This window comes from Ovis aries, chromosome 8 (genome assembly GCF_016772045.2).
Source record: "Ovis aries strain OAR_USU_Benz2616 breed Rambouillet chromosome 8, ARS-UI_Ramb_v3.0, whole genome shotgun sequence".
In the NCBI taxonomy this organism is placed as follows: domain Eukaryota; kingdom Metazoa; phylum Chordata; class Mammalia; order Artiodactyla; family Bovidae; genus Ovis; species Ovis aries.
In genome coordinates, this window is record NC_056061.1 from 19,517,879 (window position 1) to 19,536,990 (window position 19,112).

The 19,112-nt window shown below is 43.7% G+C and overlaps 2 long non-coding RNA genes across 2 annotated transcripts in view; both read left to right on the forward strand.

The window, feature by feature from the left end:
- Positions 1-14,828: 14,828 nt before the first annotated feature.
- The window catches only part of LOC106991309 (uncharacterized), a 39,584-nt gene continuing 35,300 nt past the window's right edge, over positions 14,829-19,112 (forward strand). The window contains exon 1 of the long non-coding RNA XR_001434995.3: positions 14,829-14,879. This is a non-coding gene — a long non-coding RNA (uncharacterized LOC106991309). The remainder of the gene's footprint in view (positions 14,880-19,112) is intronic.
- LOC132660230 (uncharacterized) lies at positions 15,602-18,427 on the forward strand. Its single transcript, XR_009601604.1, has 2 exons — positions 15,602-17,514; positions 18,140-18,427. It is a non-coding gene; the product is annotated as an uncharacterized LOC132660230 (long non-coding RNA).

A 19,112-nucleotide genomic window follows, 5' to 3' on the forward strand; every position in this document is an offset into this window, starting at 1 on the left:
AATGGAAAATAGGGACTCAGAAACTGTGCATCCATGTTCTCAGTAGCATTATTCATAATAGCCAAGTGGTAGGTAGAAGCAAGCCAAGTGTACACTGACAGGTAAGTAGATAAATAAAATGTGAGATATACAGACAATGGGCTTAAAAAGGAAGGAAATTCTGACACACGCTAAAACATGGATGAACCTGGAGGACGTGATGCTGAGTGAAATGAGCCAATCACAGAAGGACAAACGCTGCAAGATTCCACTTATATGAGGTAACGAGTGTAGTCCAATTCACAGAGACGGAAAGCAGAGCGTGGTTGCCAGAGCCTGGAGAGGGGATGGGGAAGAAGAGTTTGTAATTTAATGCTCACAGAGTTTGCAAGATGAGAGGAGTTCTAGAGATGGATGGTTGCACACCAGTGTGACTGGGCTTGTTGCCACTGAACTATACACTTCAAAATGGTTAAGGTGGTACATTTTATGTCATGGGTATTTTACCACAATTAAAAATAATTTTTTTTAAGTTTAAAAAAAAACACTAAAAACAAGAAGAAAGTTTAAAACTGTGTTGTAAAATCAGCAATCATGTATTTTTTCTTCAGTTTGAGGCATCTCCTGTGTTTTGCTCGCAGAGTAATTCCCTGATGTGATGCTTACACATTCCCCACTGTCCAAACCTTGTTCGCCCTGCCTGCTGCTACATTCCAAGAGTTCCTGTCCTAATTAACATTTCAGTCTAATAAGATTTTCTGGCTCTTAAAGTGTGATCTATCAATTGTTGACATATCTTGGGATATGGCCAGGCATAACCCAGCTGACTACAGCTGCCCGTGGGACAGGCAGGCTGGGAAGGGCTGGGCAAACAAGCACCAGGGAACAGGTGCCAAGAAAAAAATGCAGTCGGCAGGGTAGGTAGCAGGGCAGGAATGAGTACAGGGATGGTCCATCGGCACAAGGTTGCAGTAAGTCCCAGCGGAATTCTGGCAGGTGGTGACCTTCTGGGCTATAGCAAGAACTTAGGTCGGCTGAAGATTTTGGGGGAGGTTGTCAGAAGCTCATGGTTAGGATTGTTCCAAGAAAGGAGATTGACAAAAGCATGGCAGAGCCTTGGGCCTCAAAAGACTAGAGAATACTAGCAGGTTGAAAAGACAAGATTCTCAACATTCGTATTCCTAGTTACCAGATATTGAACAGCGGATGGTTCAGGAAGGGTGACTGAGCCTAACGCCTAGAAAGTGGAGCTAAACTTTAGGTATCCCAGGCCCCTTATATGAAGTTGGGATTGGCCAGACACTAAGCAGGGCATAATTTAAGGACCTGAGCACCATGGAACAGCCAACTAGTCGACCATAACTTGTGGTTAAAATAAAGTTGAATTACCCATTCTAAAGACATGGAGCTTTGGGAGTTGTTAGCATTCTCGGCATCTTCTAACATAAGGAGACTATTGGCAAAGAATCTAGCTTTCTGAAGATCACAAAGCATGGCAGAATTTGTAAATCCAGGATGCAACGAACATTTTGAGGTAGAGGCAGTCTAAGCTTTGTGTCTTGGCTGGAAAGAAAAGTCTTGGCAAAGCATTCATTCTCTAATATTCCTCTGGTGTAACTGGTGAATGCCGTGTGCTCTTCCCTGACCTCATATAGACAAGGATCCTGAGCGGAGGGTAACTTCTGAATCTAGCAAGCAGACCCACAGCCAGGAACAATTCTGTATTTTTATATATATAATTTTATAAACACACACAGGGGATGACAGAGAATGAGATGGTTAGATGGTGTCACCGACTTGATGGACATGAGTTTGAGCAAGCTCCAGGAGTTGGCGATGGACAGGGAGGCCTGGCATGCTGCAGTCCACGGGGTCACAAAGAATTGGACTCGACTGAGTGAACTGAACTGAATTGATAAACACACACAATCCATTTCGAGTTCAGATGGGAATGTACACGAAACCTTGGGCCTCACAGTAGAGAGAAAGCTGCTATAAACCGGTGAAGAAATCCTCCTGTTGTCCTTCCAGAGCTTGAGTTAAGTACCTGCATGGACGGTGCAGTCAGAGTCGCTGAACGGGGCGGCGCTGACATTCTGTTGAGGAGGCAACTGAGTCTGGGAGCTTAACTTATTTTCTCAAGATGTCTTGTTCAGGTAACAACAGCCCTGAGGTATTGTAGAATCTAACAGTGAAGAGGGTGAAGGAGAGTTGGAAGGTGAAGGAGAGCTCCAGATGGATAGCTCGTCACTGTCATGAGAAGCCCTCCTCGTCAATGTCTGCTCTAGGAAATCTCTGGTCTGGAAATACAGTTAAGGGGTCCCCCAGCTTAATCAGTTTAGACCTTGAGGCACAGTGACTGCCTTTATTCTTTAAAAAAAAATCAGATAGGCAATTCCCTGGTGGTCCAGTGGTTAGGACTTGGCAATTTCACTGCTAAGGGCATGAGTTCAATCTCTGGTCGGGGAACTAAGATCTCACAAGCGGCACAATGTGGAAAAAAAAAAAAAACAAGCAAAATTACAGTTTGCAGAGTGACAGAGTCTTGTGATCTTTGCTGAGAAGTAGGAGGAAGAATCGACCCTCCAGGGAACCCCCTCTCTTCAGCATCACAGTTACCCACCCTATCTTCCAGCATCCTGGCCTCAGTGACTTGGCAGGGCGTCAGGCCAGACCTCACTTCATTCTTCCTTTCTCAGACTGGGGACAATGCCAAGTGCCAGGACCAACCATGGAAGAAGAAAGGGGGTATTCTTAATAAACCCTGAACTCAGAAGTGCTCCAACTCATAGTATGCTGTGATTGACCAAAAATATACTGGTATTCATTTTTTGTTGCTGCTTTAATATCACAAATTTAGTGGCTTAAAATACACACATCTATTCTCTTAGAGTTCTGGAGGTCTGAAGTGTGAAATGGATCTCACTGGGATAAAATCAAGGTGCTGGAAGGACTGTTTTCCTTTCTGGAGCATCTAGGAGAGAATCTATTTTCTTGTTCTTTCCAGCTTGTAGAGGCTGTCTGTATCCCTCGGCTTATACACCTTTCGACCTTGTAAGCCAACAGTGGCTGCGGGGGGGGAGGGGGGGGTCTTTCTTGCTAGTTGTTTACTTTATCCATTAGGGCATGTTAATCAAAGTTGTTCTAAATTTTCAGCCTGAGAATTCCAACGTCTCAGCCATGTCTGGGTCTAACGATTGCTGTCTCTTCAAATTGTATCTTTTGTCTTTCAGTACGCCTTGTCATTTTTCCTTAATAGCTGGACCTGACGTACCAGGTAAAAGGAGCTGCTGTGAACAGTATGTAGTGGTGAGGTGTTGCGAGTGGTCCCACGATTAGGTCTCAGTCTTTTAGTGAGCCTGTGACTCTGGGCTGACAACTCCTAAGTGTTTCTCAGGTTTTCACTCCTGTTTAGGTGGGACAGGATGGATAAGTGGGCTGGAGTTGTATATTTCCTTTCCGTCCGTCAGTTAGAAAATACCTAGCAGGTTAGGCTCAGTTAAAGAGTTTCTCCAGAGGGCAGGGCTTGCTGAGAAAGAATGTTCTGGCATATTTTAAAATGGTTCATTTCCCCCTCCTTTTATCATGCTGGAAGTATGAAACCAGTTTTTCCCTCCAATATTTACTGTGGGAGCCTGGTTAAGCTCCTGGAGAGAGCTTATCTCACAATATTGTGCGGACTCCCTCTGAGGGTCCCCCTGGAGTATTTAACTCAGCATTGTCTGCATTGAGCCTCCAGCAACTCATGGGCAATGGTTCATGATAACCCTGGCATTGGTTCCCGTGGTAACTTCCCCTCTTAAGTTTCTGTTAGAGGGGCAGGAACGCCATGCATTTGCCTGTCTGTCTGTCTAGTCTCGTGGGCAGTGGCTTGCCCTGGGTCTTCCTTACTGTTAGGCATCCTAGAAGAGTTGTTGATTTTTCAGTCTGTTTACCTTTTTACTTGTTGTTCAGATGGAGAGACAACCTCCAAGCTCCTTATAGCAGGACCAGAAACCAGAAACGTGGAGTCTTTCTGTTTGACATCCCACTTAGACTCCCCCACCTCCGCTTTTAAGGACCCTTGTCATTACACTGGTCTCAGCCAGACAGTCTAGCATATTCTTCCTATTACAAGATCAGCTGATTCACAATCTTATTTTCATCTGCAGTTTTTTTGAAAGTTCTTTTAATTAATTAATTTATTTTTAACTGAAGGATGATTGCTCTACAGTATTGCATTGGTTTCAACCAAGCATCAATATGAATCAGCCATAGGTTTACCCATGCTGGCTCCCACTTGAACATCCCTCACTCTTCCTCCCCATCCCACCCCTCTAGGTTGTTATCGAGCCTTGATGTGAGTTCCCTGAGTCAGAGAGCAAGTTCCCATTGGCTACCTATTTTACATATGGTAATGTATGTTTCCCTGTTACTCTCTCCACACCTCCCAACCTCTCCTTCTTCCTTCCCCAGCTGTGTCCATAAGTCTGTTCTCAATATCTGTGTCTCCACGGCTGCTCTGCAGGTAGGTTCATCAGTACCATCTTTCTAGAGTCTGTCTATATGCATTAGTATACCATCATTGTTTTTGTTTCTCTTTCTGACTAACCTCACTCTGCGTAATAGGCTCCAGGTTCACCTCCCTCATTATGGCTGACTCGAATGCACTCCTTCTTATGCTGAGTAGTATTTCATTGTATATATGTGCCACAGCTGCTTTATCCATTCATCTATCAGATGCCTAGGTTGTTTCCATGTTCTAACTATCGTACATAGAGCTGCAATGAACATTGGGTTACAAGTGTCTTTTTCAGTTTTGGTTTCCTCAGGGTATATGTCTGGAGAAGGTGATGGCACCCCACTCCAGTACTCTTGCCTGGAAAATTCCATGGACAGAGGAGCCTGGTAGGCTGCAGTCCATGGGGTTGCTAGGAGTTGGACACATCTGAGCCACTTCCCTTTCACTTTTCACTTTCATGCACTGGAGAAGGAAATGGCAACCCACTCCAGTGTTCTTGCCTGGAGAATCCCAGGGACGGGGGAGCCTGGTGGGCTGCTGTCTCTGGGTTCGCACAGAGTCGGACAAAACTGATGCGACTTAGCAGCAGCAGCAGCAGCAGCAGCAGGATATATGCCTAGTAGTGGGATTGTGGGGTCACATGGTGGTTTTATTCCTAGTATTTTAAAGAATTCTCCATAGTGGATGTATCAATTTGCGCATCTGCAATTTTAATCTCCCCTTGCCACATAATATAACATAGTCTCAAGCGCCAGGAACAGGACCAGGACATGCACATTTTTGAGGGGCCATTATTCTGATCAATGCAAGATCCTTACTCAGAACTTTTTTGGGGAGGGAGGAGGCAGAAAATACTGGGAATCATGACGAGAGGAATGAGGGTGCTTTGTCCTCAAAGCACCAGGACAGTGATCCCCATTTCCTAAACCCCAAGATGGCTCTTCCATATACCTTAGAGACCTGCTATCCTCTGTCCTTCTGTCTCTGAGTTTATTTTAGGAGAATTTTTAAAATTTCATCTGTCTGGGGAGGAATGGCTTTCTCATTCTGTACAGATACTATGTGTTTCAGAAAGGGAAGCTGAGGATCTCCTCCCCAAGGCCAGGGCTCCCAAGTCAGTCCATGAACGAGAGTAATTATAGAAATGAGTCCTGAGTATCAGTTTAAGGGGTGAGGAATAGTGTGGGGAGGGGAGAGGGAGGGAGGGAGGAAAGGGAAAATGAAGACGAAAGTTAAAAAGACTGGGATAGAAAAAGATCGGGGTGCCTCACATGTTCTAAGGATGAAAATTATTTCAGTCACGCCTAAACACAGGCCCTGGCTTGCCATGTGAGTGCATTTCACAGCGCGGCAGTCTGAGCCTAGGGTCTCCCAGGCAGCTCCAGATGTTTGCAGGGAGAGATTCCCCCAGTCCCTACTGTGAAAAGTGCAGAAGCTTCAAAAGGATATCAGGAGACCCAGGAACGAAAAGGATGGGAGTGTGGAGAAAGGAGATCAGAACAGAAGACGTAGAGATGGCAGTTCAAAGGGAAAGAGAGAAAGTTGAAATGCAATTTAGAACGTTCATCTTGTTGGATTAGGAACCAAAAGAGTAGACTCAGGTAAGAAATCAACCGGAAAGATATCCGTGGATTCAAACGCTTTCCTGGGTGAAAGGGAAAACCCCCAAACCAAAACCAAAACCCAGCCCCCACTATGCTCAGTGTCCTGTCTTCTTGCAGCTGCTAAGCCCAACCTCCAGCAGCCCTCTCTGCATGGCAGGCGCACGTGGCCGACGCTGGTACTCGCGGCTGAATGTCTGGGCTTGCTGGTGTCTCGGCGCTGTGACCTCCAGCTGTCCCTGTAGCTGGAAATCCTAGCAAGAGAAAGTGAAAATGACAGGGGACCTGGTCTGAGTGATGGGCAAGGAGGTGGAATGAAAGCGCTGCTCCAGTCAGCACGCAGCCCCCAAGGGCGTTTTCGGTTTAATGCTTGCTAAGGACCCGATGCCCTTGTCTCATCACAGACTCAGGGGAGTTGAGCACTACTGAGCCCTATTAAATGCCCTGTTAAATTTGCTTTTGTTTGTTCAGTTGCTAAATCGTGTCTGACTTTTTGTGACCCCATGAACTGCAGCATGCCTGCTTCGCGGTCCTTCACTATCTCCCGGAATTTGCTTAAACTCAGGTCCATTGAGTCAGTGACACCATCCAACCATCTCATCCTCTGTCGCCCTCTTCTCTCCTCCTCCTCTTCCTATTGAGCACTGTCCGATGTAGACCAGGTACCATGAGGACTTCCCTGATAGCTCAGCTGATAAAGAATCCACCTGCAATGCGGGAGACCCCGGTTTGATTCCTCGGTTGAGAAGATCCCCTGGAAGAGGGCATGGCAACCCATTCCAGTATTCTTGCCTGGAGAATCCCCATGGACACAGGAGCCTGGCAGGCTGCAGTCCTTGGGGTCATAAAGAGTTGGACATGGCTGAGCGACTAAGCACACACACACAGAGGTACCATGAATCCTATTACACAGAGAGGAAACTGGGTCTCAGAGAGGTTTAAGAAATCATGCAAGAGCAGTTAAGTGGGAGGGCTTGACTCCAGCCACTCTCTGACCTCTGCACAGGGCTCTTTTCAACACAAATGTCCTTCAAGGACACACCTTTGAAGGAGGCTGCCCCTGCCTATCATAGCTGGAAACCGTGTGGGCCATTGCAGCCTCAGATCTGTGTGTCCTCTGCCCCGCCAGGTCCCTACTCTGAAGTTTAGACCAGTGGATCTTTGGGGGTGGGTGGGAAGGTTACTTTTTTGGGGGAGTGGGAAGCCCTACAGCATGCCTTCTTCTCCCATCAGGGTTCTTGGGCAGGTGCGGTGGACGGACGAAGGCAGCCTTCTCTTCCCACGTTTAGAATGGAGTTTCGGGTCTCCTAAAAATCAAATGCTTAAAAAGAAAGAAAATACGCTTGTCAGTTCATTCTTACACAAACGTTTACAAACAGCTGGTTAAGGACAATATTCACATCCTTTGTATGCTCCCCTGATGTAGAGACAAAGTCGGTCTGCCGGTCGCTGTTGTCCTTCCTGGTTATCTTTTCCACTTCTTTTTCTCTTTATGTCTTCAAGCACCAAGTCCTGTCAGCAAGTTCAGGACAATCCTAACTGGGAGAGGCAGGGCACCTGACGTGAAAACTCTGGAAAAGACAGCCACTTACACGAAAGGTCTGGGGAGCTGAAATGGGGACTCTGGAGTCCCGCTCACCTACCCCTTTAGGGAAAGAATGTCTGGAGATGTGGGGGTCTGCAAAGAGGCATGCAGACCGGAGGGGTCCAGCTGACGTGAGGACTGCTGCGAACTCTCTCACCTGCCATCTTCCTCCCCGGGGCAGGCTGGCCCCTAGGCAAGAGAGGTGTCATACCCACTTGAGGAAACCTTGTTGTCAGTCCTTCAGTCACGTCCAACTCTTTGCGACCCCATGGACTGCACCACGCCCAGGCTTCCCTGTCCTTCACCATCTCCCAGAGCTTGCTCAAACTCATGTCTATTGAGTTGGTGATGCCATTCAACCATCTCATCCTCTGTCGCCCCTTTTCCTCCTGCCCTCAATTTTTCCCAGCATCAGAGTCTTTTCCAATGAGTCAGTTCTTCACATCAGGTGACCAAAGTACTGGAGCTTCAGTTTCAACATCAGTCCTTCCATTGAATATTCAGGGTTGATTTCCTTTAGGTATGACTGATTTGACCTCCTTGCTGTCCAAGGGACTCTCAAGAGTCTTATCCAGCATCACAGTTTGAAAGCATCAATTCTTCAATGCTCAGCCTTCTTTATGGTTCAACTCTCACATCTGTCTGTACATGACTACTGGAAAAATCATAGCTTTGATGAGACAGACCTTTGTTGGCAAAGTGATGTCTCTGCTTTTTAATGCACTGTCTAGGTTTGTCATAACTTTTCTTCCAAGGAGCAAGTGACTTTTAATTTCATGGCTACAGTCACCATCTGCAGTGATTTTGGAGACCAAGAAAATAAAGTCTATCACTTTAAGTAAAATTAAGCAGAAGTCTTTCCTTCAGGATTTGACGAGCTTAATAAACTAATAGTTTTTATGAGTCTTCCAAAGAGGAGTATGGTTGGAAGTCAGGAGTGGGATCCAGATTTGGTGGGGTCCTGAAGCTCTTTCTGGCAGCTGTTTTAAGGAACCACTAGATGTGGGGGAGATATCATTAATCTTGTTACACAGAAGAGGGAAGTGGATCTTGGAGCAGTCCAGGAAACTGTGGTCCACACAATACAATATCATGAATGTAAGGTAGGTGTAGCTACAGTTTTGGATGGAACCCACACAACTAAAGCTTATGCTTCCTTAGTTCACGGTCAACCCATATTTTCTGAATATTTTTTATCACCTTGAGGGGGGTGCGGGGCATACCATGTTTCATAATAACACTCTTCAGGAACTCTGAGTCTAAATGTCAAGTGTCCAGGGTCTTGGGTGGCTCGCCTATTTCTGCAAGGAAGGCACCCAGGCAGATGCTGTCGTCCAGCTTCAGAGCTCCTCGGTCGTGGTTGTTTAGCCGCTCAGTTGTGTCCACCTCTCTGCGATTCCATGGACTGTAGCCCACCAAGCTCCTCTGTCCAGGGGATTCTCCAGGCAAGAATACTCAAGTGGGTTGCCATTTCCTTCTCCAGGGGACCTTCCCGACTCAGGGATCAAACCCAGTCTCTGTGTCTCCTGCTTGGCAGGTGGATTCGTTACCACTTTGCCATCTGAGAAGCCCCTGGAGTCCCCCTTTGGCACTGATTTCCTAATCCACCAAGCAAAGCAGTGGCCCCCAGGCTGGAACTTCCCTGACACTTAAAGGTACACCCTAATGACAGCTTCAGGGGCTTGTTGTTTTTGCGGCTGTTAGATTCGTCCTGGCACAATGCAAAAGGCTGAGGCCTCTCAGAAGGTGGATGGGAAGGGGCACCTTCTAGAGAGTGAACCAACGCCCTGGGATGCCGTACACTCGGCAGACATGATTCGGAGGACAGTTCCTTTCATTTCGGGATTCCTTTAAATGCTGCTCACTCTGGTTCACATCACATGAATCTGTGTGTGATAGCTGTCGAGGAGGCACTTGGGCTGTGACTTTAAGCAAACAGCTTAAACAGCTAAGGTGTTTCTGATCACGTTCATGCAGTGCTCTTCGGCATGTTAACTCATCGTAGTCGGTAAGGCTGACCCTGAATGCTCGTGGTAGCACACATGTATATATTTCTAGCTGTCACTTGGTTCAATACCAATACGATTATCAGTAATATCTGAGTTAAATGTGAAATGATCAGACTAAAACTAGAGCACAAAGGATTTAGGTGAATTCTGAAGATTTACCAAGGGAAACAGTGGCTAAACACTGAAATAGGTTATTGAGGGAAGTTATGGAATCTGTTTCCCTGGAGATTCTTAAAACGATGTCTGTTCTATAGAAGGTTCCACAATCCTGACAGAAGGAAGAGAGCTTAGTTTACTGGCGAGGTCTTCTAACTAAAATCGTAGCTACTCTGCTCAAGGTAAATACTGAGGGGTCATATAACCTGAGACATGCCGATGACATCACCCTAATGGCAGAAAGTGAAGAGGAACTAAAGAGCCTCTTGATGAAGGTGAAAGAGGAGAGTGAAAAAGCTGGCTTAAAACTCAATATTCAAAAAATAAAGATCCAGTCCCATCCCTTCATGGCAAATAGCTGGGGAAACAATGGAAACAGTGACAGACTTTATATTTTGGGGCTCCAAAATCACTGCAGATGGTAACTGCAGCCATGAAATTAAAAGACGCTTGCTCCCTGGAAGAAAACCTATGACAAACCTAGACAGTGTATTAAAAGAAGAGACATTACTTTGCTGACAAAGGTCCGTCTAGTCAAAGCTATGGCTTTACTAGTAGTCATGTAAGGATGTGAGAGTTGGACCATAAGAAGACTGAGCATTGCAGTATTGATCTTTTTGAGCTGTGATGTTGGAGAAGACTCTTGAGTGTCCCTTGGACTGCAAGGAGATCCTGAAGGAAATCAGTCCTCAATATTCATTGGAAGGACTGATGCTGAAGCTGAAGCTCCGATACTTTGGCCACCTGATGTTAAGAGCTGAGTCATTAGGAAAAAACCCTGCTGCTGGGATAGATTGAAGGCAGGAGGAGAAGGAGGGGCGACAGAAGATGGGATGGTTGGATGGCATCACTGACTCAATAGACATGAGTTTGAGCATGCTCTGGGAGATGGTGAAGGACACGGAAGCCTGGCGTGCTGCAGTCCATGGGGTCGTAAAGAGTTGGGCATGACTGAGCAACTGAACAACATCATACCCTGGGGTGGCGTTTTGATTCCTTAACACCTTGCCTGCTGACACGACTTCTGTTAGGAGAGCTAGAAATCCTATTTCAGGTCAAACTAGCCAAAGGTGAACGTATTACCAACGGGCTGCTTTCTTAATTACTCTATAAAGTATGGTGATTATACTCTATAAAGTAAGGTAATTATTATTGTTGTCACTACTATAATAACAATTATTATTATACATTAATTATTATTATTACCTACCATTTTTGAGCACTCATCATATATTAGGTACTGTTCTAGCTGTTTATACACATTGTCTCATTTTCCTCCCGTAACATTTCAAGAAGAGTGTTATATCCATTTCATAGATATTTAAGCAGAGTCTTGAGGCTAATAAACTGTTGATGATACAGCAGGATTCAGACTCAGGTCTATCTGACCCCAAGGCCTGCACTTCTATATATCACAAGATGGGCTCCTATATCTAAAAGCACATCAGATCACATATAGTGTTCACTCATATGTAGTCCCACTGGGCAGCCATACTCTTCCCCTGGTGCTCAGCAGAGGCTAGGTTCTCTTTTGGACTTGCTTTCATCTCCATTGACACCTCAAAGGTTCATAAAGAATGACATATTTCCCATTAATTGCTGAAATATTAAATGGGATGAGAGAGACCTTCATAACAATCACCTATTTCCTACTTAGGTTCTCATTAGGATAAGTAAAGTTCTGTTGTTTAAAATGTTTGCAAATAAATTCTTTTAAAAATTCTCAAATTAAAAAAAAAAAATCCATTGAGAACTTGTCTTGGGGTGAGGGAACACCTGAAGATTATTCAAAATCAAACCTGGTGAGTTGCAAGAATAATCAATCCAGTTATAATAAAACAAGGTATGAATGATAAAATGATGATGTCAGTTTTCTTATGTAATGTTGCGACATACACTGACAGTGAACAGCTTGTATCTCCATCAGAGCCAGCTCTGGCCCCAACACTGACATTCACGTCAGAGTCCACATGGTGACTTAGAAACATCTCACCTATTTATTGACCAGTGTTCCAGAGAGGACCAAAATGATGGCTTATAGGAAATGTGTTAATCTGGCAGCTGGTGAACTTGGGAGCAAGACAGATGGTAGAGGTGATGATGTTGTGTGAATTGTTTCCCCTCTCAGTGAGATTCCCAAAAACATGTTCCTCTGCAAGTTTTTCTATGGAGGAGGGAGTGGGAGGAAAGACTCTTTTATTGGTATCTGTAACAGATATACTTTCCTTAAACAAGACATAGGTCAGTGATAGTCATGACTTTTTGTACATGTGTAATATGTGAAGAGTTGACTCACTGGTAAAGACCCTGATGCTGGGAGGGACTGGGGGCAGGAGGAGAAGGGGACGACAGAGGACGAGATGGCTGGATGGCATCACCAACTCGATGGACGTGCGTTTGAGTGAACTCTGGGAGTTGGTGACGGACAGGGAGGCCTGGCGTGCTGCGATTCATGGGGTCGCAAAGAGTCGGACACGACTGAGCGACTGAACTGAACTGAATAGGGAACAAAACATTCAGCCTCATGATGAAAAAACAGCACAATATTCTTCTGCTAAAAATTCTGAAATTTTTATAGTTAGAGTTTTGGCTTTTATTTTCTGATACAGGTCACTTGTTGGTTGAATGCCACCTACACCTAAACACAGTTAAAATCAGCTTATTTCCCTCCCTGTTCTCCTTAAAAGCCCTCATCAGATCAGAAGCTCCCCGGTATTGTCAGTGGCTCCACACTCCTGCCAACTTTCTATGTTCCTAACTTGGTCAATTTTTTTCCTTTCTATCATTTTGTCCAGGCAATCACCAGTTATAAGCATCCTTGCTCTGCAGGGCTTCACCAATTCTAAAAAATTGCTCTACAATCCTTGCTCTGCAGGGCTTCTTGAAGCCATACACTGTCTCCATTCCCATGGGGACAGGCTAGGTTGGACTGAAGCATTGCATCTAGACATGGGGAATAGTTTTTAATCTCCCACTTTTAGTTCCTTTCTTATGCACACCATCCTGTCCAGAAACAAGCATTTTCATCATTTGCCTGACCAAATTATATTACAGTTCTGCCGCGAGCGTTCTATCACCTTAGGACTCAATTTATTGTCTTATAAGGCCCTTACTGTGCTCATCAGACCCCTTACTGTCCTTCCCTTCAACCCCTTCCACCTCTGATGTACCCATAGACCATTCAGTCTGGCACTTCCCACCAACTGATGCCACTTCGTCCCTTTCAAACAGTGTTCAAGACTAGAGAATATGTGGTTTCCATGTTTTCATTCCCACAACTTTCTTCATTATCTTCTTATCCCTTAGGCACTGATACACAATACAATGAAAAGCTGAATTAAAAATTTATGTGCCATCGTGTATTTCTACCTTCTACATAAATTGTTCAAGCTTCTTGTGTATAGGGACTAGGCGTTGGGCAGTCCCTACACACAAGACAGATTCCCACTAGTCCCATCTCAGTAGAGGAACATTTTGAAAAATTCCATCCTTTCCTCACAAACTTTGAAATTAAAATGTCCTTGCATGTGCTAGGTAACCAAATTTCTTTGACTGGAGTGAATTGACCCATTGAGAAATATATCTCCTTTGTAAAGAATTTTTTCTGCAAGGAAATCTTTGAGTCTAAAGATAATTCTTTCTTTATTCCAAAACTGATTTATTTAATGTTGCGTATGGAGGAGCCTGGTAGGCTGGATTCCATGGGGTCGCTAAGAGTTGGACATGACTGAGCGGCTTCACTTTCACTTTTCACTTTCATGCACTGGAGAAGGAAATGGCAACCCACTCCAGTGTTCTTGCCTGGAGAATCCCAGGGACAGCAGAGCCTGGTGGGCTGCCGTCTATGGGGTCGCACAGAGTCGGACACGACTGAAGCGACTTAGCAGCAGCAGCAGTTCAAAACATCATTATGAATTTTGGGGACTCTGATGTCAGATTTATAGATTGTCAGGTAGAGTTGATATTTTGTATCTTCCAAACACAAAGAATAGCAGGTTCCCCATCTGTTCCAGCGTTCCTTTGTGACTCTGTTTGACTCTCTCAGCACTACTGTCTTTTGTGTTTTCCCTAGATCATAAAAGTAAACCTATTACTTTTAAAAAATATTTTCTGTCTCGGTTTATTCTGTGCTTCAGTGTTGGTTTCTTTTCCTGTTTCTTCTCTCTTTCACACAGCACACACGGACACACATGCTAACTTCTTCATCCACAGAGCCATCAATGGCATTTGAAAGACAGTGAACTAAAAGTTCCAGAATCTTCTATGACAGGTACACAGCAAGATGTTTTTTTTCCTCTAGAACATGGCAATAAACTGTCACAGCTTCATGATGGAAGAACTTTTATCTCTTGTTCATTGCAGTTTTCCACGTGCCTAGAACAGTGTTCATTTACTCTCAATTGCTATTTGTTGACTGAATGAAAAATCCAGTATATGCCTCTCCAGACTGCACTGGAACAAAGCCCTTGGTTCATATTTTCTGCCAGGTGAAGCTGACTCTTGGGTATTTTGCTGTAGAAAATCTGTTGAGAAAAGAAGCAGTGTGTAGAGGATAATTACCTTCCTGTGTATGCTCTACTGACCTATTTCTCCATTAGAGTATTAATAATAAATGCCCAAGGCTCTACTGAAAATAAATAACCTTATTCCTTTTTGCTTATTAGACAAAGCCTTGAAATTCACATTTGCACAATGAGGGCTCTAAAACGCACCCTGGCAGATGGATACTTCTTGAGCTGTCATAAGGAGATGAAGAAAATCCAGTCAAATGTGTGGGTTAAGGCGGCAATGAACACTTGTCATTCTGAACCGTGTTAGAAACCAAGGCCCTTGGTCTCTTCAGAGTTACAGCGTTTCCTGGCAGTGTGGGCTGCGAAGTGTGTGCAGGAAGCACTGTTGCGCTGTGGTTTCACACCGGAGCTCAGGTTGCCTCTCATGAATATGTATGGTGAGGCTGTCACTCGAGTGTTCTTGAGCAGAACTGAACCCCCGCACATACCCATTTCCTGCCTATCATTTGAAGAGGTTCCTTGAGGAGGTTTGAAAAAGTGAGTTGCATCTCCAATTTTGGAGCATTTTACCTTATTTCTCTTCGAGATGGCAAATTGCACCCTGATTTATTTTTACTCACTGTGAGTCATTTGCTAGTCTTATTTTATAAGTAATATTTTCTACATCTTACTCAGAGGCAGATGGGAAAGTTCAAGGAAACACCCTCTTGGAAAGAGGAAAAGTACTCTGGTCTGGGTTTGCATGTTGGTGCCTTTCCTGGAGTCCCTGATATAAGCAGAGGAAATAAACAGATGGTGAATGGGTCTAGCAGAGCCACATTTAGAGTGGGTTTTCTTTGTTTTAGAGGCTGTTATTCTGCTCTTACTGTGGACTCTGTGTACTCCTGAGAATGCAAAAAAAAAAAAAAAAAAAATTAAATAAACTGGAAGCTCTTTCCTGACATTCATAATACAGGTCAGCAGATCAAAAGGTACTTGGCCAGTTGGGAACTCTCTCATACACACACACATACACACGTGCTAAGGGTTATTTCGTATTGTCTTTGTGAGAGGAAACGGGGGAGGAGAGGGGGACTCTAGTGCCTCTGAAGCCGAGAGGCAGCGCTCCAGAAACCCACGTGGTGAACAGCATGTGCTGGGAAATGCCAGCCTGTGTCGCTCTCAACTTGGCGTATAGACTCAACTCCTGTTTGACAAAATTTATGGAGCAGACAGCGAATAGTAGGGGTGTTTTCCCTAGACAAGCAGTAATGGTGAGAGATGGGCATATGTGGGTTGCTATGCAGTTGTTTCACTGTTGATATGGGAGTCCTGCCAAGCAGGACTTGGATCCTGGAAGCGTTTGCATGATTCCATGGAGGTCCCGGCCTTCCAGCTGAACCCACGCACGTGTCTTTTCCTTTAATGACAGTCCTGAGGGAGAAAATGTACCTGCTTTCTGGATGTGTTGCTTCTATTTCGCCACAGTCTGGAGGCTCCTTCCTGAAGTCGTGACTGGCGTTATCTTGGTTGTCGTAATGAGCTTCTAATTAACTGTCTGTCTAGTTTGTTTGTTCCTCATGTTAGATGTTCTTTTCCTATGGGGGAAAAAACTGTATCTTTTAGAAATTGCTCAATGCGGTTTTGGCATTGAAGTTTCGTGATTTAAGAGCTGATGATTTTGTCTCATTGTTAAATGGTGAAATAACAGGGTCAAACTGAGGTTAACAGGATTTAGAATTTCAGTTTGGCTGGAGTCTTTCCTTCTGAAAAATGGTGAAAGAATGGAAGAATGGAAGGAAAGAGAGGAGGAAGGGAGAGAGAGAAGAAGGAAAATCTATTTAAGGAAAAGTCTGATTAATAAATAGGTGAAATCATTGACTAAATCTAAGTTTATCTGAGCTGAACATTTTTATTTTAATATAAATATAGGTCACAGTTTTAGGCCAAACTTTGATCCCTTTAACCCTCTTATGTATTTATTTTTTTTTATTTTTGGCTGTGCTGGGTCTTCGTTGCTGAGGGCTTTTCTCTAGTTGTGGTGAGCGGGGAGCTACTCTCTAGTCGGGGTGCACGGGCTTCTCATTGGAGAGGCTTCCCTTGTTCCGGAGCACGGACTGTGGGGTGCGCAGACTTCAGGAGCTGTGGCTTCCAGGCTCTAGCGCACAGGCTGAGTAGTTGCGGTGCACAGGCTTAGTTACTCTGCCACATGTGGGATCCTCCCAGATCAGGGATCAAACCTGTTGTCTCCTGCATTGGCAGCGGATACTTTACCATTGAGCCACCAAGGGAAGCCCTGAGCTAAACACTTTTATACATATTTGTTAAATTAGAGAGGGTAAAATAATTACATTTTCATTTTAAACACTTATCCTAATACTGTATTTTTTTCTTCCAGTTTTATTGAGATATAATTGACACACAGCACTGTATGAGTTTTAGGTATTCAACGTGATGATTTGACCTACATACATCATGAAATGATTATCACAAATTTAGTGAACATCAGTTATCTTATACAGATACAATAAAAGAAAAAAAACCCTTATGATGAGAACTCACGATTTGCTCTCTTCAGGACTTCTGTATATATCTTTCAGCAGTGTATTTACCATGCGGCACATTGCATCTCTAGTACTTACTTATCTTGTAGCTGGAGGTTGTACCCTTTCACCACCTTCATCCAATTTCCCATCCCCGTCCCCCTTAGCCCCCAACTCTGGTAATCACCAATCTGGGCTCTTTTTCTTTGAGTTTGTTTGTTTGGTTTTGAAGTATAACTGACTCACAACATCATCTTACTTTCTAATATACAACATAGATTCGATATTCTGTACATTCCAAAATGATCACCACTGAGCTAAACATTTTTACATTCACTTCCCATCTTTGTTGGGTCAACAAATACCTTTCAAGAGTGTACTCTGTACCAGGCATAGAACAATACAATGTTTTTGGCTACCATTTAATCATAGACTCTTGATTCTGTCACAACAAGGAAGTCCTTTTTCCACTGTGTACCTCATATTCTGTCTCCCCTGCCGTTAGAAAAATTAGATTACCTGTAACTTTTGTTTCATGTCCAATTTAGGGTTATGTTTCCCATGTCCAGTTATCTTCATCCTTTTCAGCTCTCCTGGATCATGCAACTTAATCCGAGGCCTTAGGAACATGCTCTATTTTACCAAGATACGTGAGTGCACTTTTCAGTGAAGTTTTTGCAGCCCTCCATCTCAGGCCTGAATTGCTTCCTCAGCACCTCTCTTGTGAACTCCAGTTGCTTGGATACTTAGCTGTCTTGGCTGTGACTACCTTGAGGGCAGGGCCTGTGTCTTATTCATTTCTGAAGTGATAGCAACATAGCACTTAGCAAGTATTTGTAGAAAAAAATGAATATTGCCCAAAGCATCTTTGTTTATATATTCTAACCTTTTGGTCTTTTCTTTTTATGGGTTGGATTCTAAGAATGAGTTTGTTGGTCAAACTCTATATATAATTTTAGTTTTAATAGATGTTGCTAGATTGCTTTCCAAGAAAAGCTAAGGCAATTTACTCCCATATTTTCATCAGTAATAGGTTTTATTGGTTTTTTAATGTTTGACAGTTCAATAGCTACAAAGTAATATTCCATTGTTTAATTTTTGTTTTCCTGCTAGTAAAAGTTTGAGTATCTTTATGTGTTTATTGATCATTTATTGCTGTTTTGTGAATTAACTTTTTATATACTTAGTCCATCTTGACACATAAAAGTTTATATTTATTGCAAGATATATAAAACAAAAATATAAAGCCCCTTTCCCCTGAAATTCCAATTCTAGGTCTGTATCCTTGGAAACACCTAGTGCCTGCGTGCTCAGTCACTCAGTCATATCCGACTCTTTGTGACCACATGGACCATAGCTCTCCAGGCTTTTCTGTCCATGGGATTCCCCAGGCAAGCATACTGGAGTATCCATTCCCTTCTCCAGGGGAGCTTCCTGAACCAGGAATCAAACCCGGATCTCCTGCAAGATATGTATATAAAAATATATGCACTGCATCTTATCTGAGTATTGTTTGTAGTAATTAAAAATCAAGTTTAATGAATAAAGAAGTAGTTTAATGACTTATGGTGTTTCCTTATTAAAATAAAGAGAATGAGGAATTAAAAGATATGAGGTATTACTCAACTATAAAGAAGGAATGAAATTGTGTCATTTGCAGAGACATGGAATGGACCTAGAGACTCATACAGAGCGAAGTAAGTCAGAAAGAGAAAAACAAATATTGTATATTAACACATATATATGGAATCTGGAAAACTGGCACAGATCATCTTACTTGCAAAGCAAAAATATAGACACAGGTGTAAAGAACAAACATATGGACACCAAGGGGGAAGGGAGGCTGGGTGGGATGAATTGGAAGGTTGGGATTAACATATATACACTAACCGTGTACAAAGCAGACAACTAGTGAGAACCTACTATATAGCACAGGGAACTCTACTCAATGCTCTGTGGTGCGTACATGGGAAGGAAATCCAGGAAAGAGGTGATATACGTATACACATGGCTGATTTGCTTTGCTGTACAGCAGAAACTAACTTTACAGCACTGTAAAGCGGCTATACTACAATGATATATTTTTTTAAGTGAACTCTCTCAGCATCTTTCTCCTTTCCCATTCCCTGTCCTTGTACATGAGGACAGAGCACCAGTGTTCAGTCACAGGAGATACTGTGGGACGAGAGATAACAGTGATGAAGTGGGGCAGAAGGGGATAAAGGAATTAAACACGTGGAGATGTGAA